The sequence below is a fragment of the Phocoena phocoena genome, chromosome 10 (assembly GCF_963924675.1).
Source record: "Phocoena phocoena chromosome 10, mPhoPho1.1, whole genome shotgun sequence".
NCBI classification, from domain to species: domain Eukaryota; kingdom Metazoa; phylum Chordata; class Mammalia; order Artiodactyla; family Phocoenidae; genus Phocoena; species Phocoena phocoena.
In genome coordinates this window covers 65407973-65411247 of record NC_089228.1, presented here as the reverse complement: position 1 = coordinate 65411247, position 3275 = coordinate 65407973, and the positions used below count along the sequence as shown (strand labels likewise).

General features: G+C 44.2%; 1 non-coding gene across 1 annotated transcript; it reads left to right on the top strand.

Annotated features, from left to right (window-relative positions):
* The first annotated feature begins 380 nt into the window (after positions 1-380).
* TRNAG-GCC (transfer RNA glycine (anticodon GCC)) lies at positions 381-453 on the top strand. The gene has a single exon. It is a non-coding gene; the product is annotated as a tRNA-Gly (tRNA).
* Positions 454-3275: the final 2822 nt, after the last annotated feature.

Here is a 3275-nt window from a genome sequence, read left to right as displayed (position 1 = left end):
TGGTAAATGGATGAACAAATTGTGCTGTAGCTGTACAATGAAATGCCACTCTGCAACCAAAAGGAACAAAGTACTGATGCCTGTGACGGGGATTCTCACAGACCTGATGATGGAGAGGGACGGGTAGCCAGACACAAACCAATACGTACTGTGGTGACATCAGGATAGTGTGTATCTGGGAGTGGGGGTGGGGCACTGACCAGAAAGGGAGACTTCTGGGGTACTGGTCAGATCCTCTCTCTTGATCTGAATGGTAGTTAACATGGATTTACACACACACACACATAAAAATACATTGAGTTGTAACCTTAACATTTGTGCATTGTACTGTAAGTATACTACACATCAAGAAAAATTAAAAAGCAAAATAATGGGGGAATTCCCTGGTGGTCCAGTGGTTAGGACTCTGCACTGCCACTGAAGGGGACCCAGGTTCCATCCCTGGTCAGGGAACTAAGATCCCACAAGTCTCGTGGTGCAACCAAAAAAAAAAAAAAAGCAAAATACTGATGCCTTGACCCCACCCCCTGTGTCTGACTTAACTCAGTCTGGGGTGTGGCCTGGGTAAATGGATTTTTAAAAGCTTCCCAAAGGGTTCTACTGAGCAGCAGGCATGAGACCAAACGCTGCAAGAGCCGGAGCCCTTCCTCTCACTTTTCTGAACCCTGGCCTCTGGCTCCCTGCCCCTGACCTTGGCCCCAGGAGGAACACCCCATTGCAGAGGGGCAGCCTGAGGTAGCAGGAAAGGCTCCGGGCTCTGCAGACAGAGTCCAGTTCCATCAATTCTTACTTCTGCGACCTTGACCAAGAAACATCTGTTTCTCTAAGCCTGTTTTTTGTTCGTTTGTTTTTTGGGTTTGTGTGTGTGTGTGTGTGTCGTTAACACGGGGCAGGTGATAGACCTATATCTCACGCACAATACAGCGCAGGAGTGGTAAAAATGGGGCTGGTCTTTTTAACGGTAATCTCTTTAAAATATACATCTGATACTGTCACGACTGCCTGAAACCTTTCCGTGGCTCTTCATTGCACTTTGAATAAAATCCTACCTCTTCCTGAGGCCACCATGCCTGTCCAGGTTCGCCATGCTCACGATGTCCTGGCCGCTGGCTTGCCTCTCAGTTCAAGCCCTTCTTTGCAGCAGGGCCTTGCAGTGGAATTGTTCCTCCTGGTTTTTCTCAACCCAAGCTCTGGGTCACCACGCCCTGATCCTTTTCTTCATAGCTCCCAGTACATAATAGAGGTATTTGTTGCCGGGCGTGGGATCCGAGTGTGTTCTTGCCTCCACTTTTACCCCATCACCTGGCCCAGGGCCAGGTGCCTTGTGCCTCACTGCTGAATGGAATTCAGTGAACTCAAGGGTGCGCTGTCATTTGAGAAGTCTTTTCTAAATGTCAGAGGGTATTATATTCGTCCTCCTTCCTGACTCAGTAACCTCTAATATCCTCTGCTCACCATGAGTTTGCTGTTTACTCCTGAAACATTTAGTATCCCAATCATGTGTGAGACATCATGCTAACTGCTGGAGAGGACAAAGAGAGGAGCAAGACACGGCCTCTGCCCATGAAAAGGCTCCATCCAGGGCTGGAGACACCACAGGAACCTCATCTGAGGATGAGCTGGGAAGTGCTGCAGTGTCCCTCCGCATCCTCTTCTCACTCCACATCCTCTCCAGGTGATCTCAGAGCCTCACAGCGTCTTAGGTGATTCCCTGACCTAATGTAATGCAGCTCTCTCCCACAGGACAAATTCTGAGCTCTTTATCTAAAATCAGCCTGGGGAACTCTACCCACCACCAGTCCCTCCCATCAGGAAGTTTGCACAAGCCTCTTAGATAGCCTCATCCACCAGAGGACAGACAGCAGAAGCAAGTAGAACTACAATTCTGCAGCCTGTGGAAGGAAAACTACATTCACAGAAAGATAGACAAAATGAAAAGGCAGAGGACTTTGGACCAGATGAAAGAACAAGATAAAACCCCAGAAAAACAACTAAATGAAGTGGAGCTAGGCAACCTTCCAGAAAAAGAATTCAGAATAATAATAGTGAAGATGATCCAGGACCTCCGAAAAAGAATAGAGGCAAAGATTGAGAATGCAAGAAATGTTTAATAAAGACCTAGAAGAATTAAAGAAAGAACAGAGATGAATAATATAATAACTGAAATGAAAAATACACTAGAAGGAATCAATAGCAGAATAACTGAGGCAGAAGAATGGATAAGTGACCTGGAAGACAGAATGGTGGAATTCACTGCCACGGAACAGAATAAAGAAAAAAGAATGAAAAGAGGTTAAGACAGCCTAAGAGACCTCTGGGACAACATTAAATGCAACAACGTTCGCATTATATGGGTCCCAGAAGGAGAAGAGAGAGAGAAAGGACCCGAGAAAATATTTGAAGAGATTATAGTCAAAAACTTCCCTAACATAGGAAAGGAAATAGCCACCCAAGTCCAGGAAGCACAGAGAGTCCCAGGCAGGATAAACCCAAGGAGAAACACGCTGAGGCACATAGTAATCAAATTGGCAAAAATTAAAGACAAAGAAAAAATTATTGAAAGCAACAAGGGAAAAACGACAAATAGCATACAAGGGAACTCCCATAAGGTTAACAGCTGATTTCTCAGCAGAAAATCTACAAGCCAGAAGGGAGTGGCAGGACGTATTTAAAGTGATGAAAGGGAAGAACCTACAACCAAGATTACTCAACCTGGCAAGGATCTCATTCAGATTCCACGGAGAAATCAAAAGCTTAATAGGCAAGCAAAAGCTAAGAGAATTCAGCACCACCAAACCTGCTCTACAACAAATGCTAAAGGAACTTCTCTAAGTGGGAAACACAAGAGAAGAAAAGGACCTACAAAAACAAACCCACAACAATTAAGAAAATGGTAATAAGAACATACGTATCAATAATTACCTTAAACATGAATGGATTAAATGCTCCAACCAAAAGACACAGGCTCACTGAATGGATTCAAAAGCAAGACCCATATATATGCCGTCTACAGGAGACCCACTTCAGACCTAGGGACACATACAGACTGAAAGTGAGGGAATGGAAAAAGATATTCCATGCAAATGGAAATCAAAAGAAAGCTGAAGTAGCAATACTCATAGCAGATAAAATAGACTTTAAAATAAAGAAAGTTACAAGAGACAAGGAAGGACACTACATAATGATCAAGGGATCAATCCAAGAAGATATAATGATTATAAATATATATGCACCCAACACAGGAGCACCTCAATACATAAGGCAACTGCTAACAG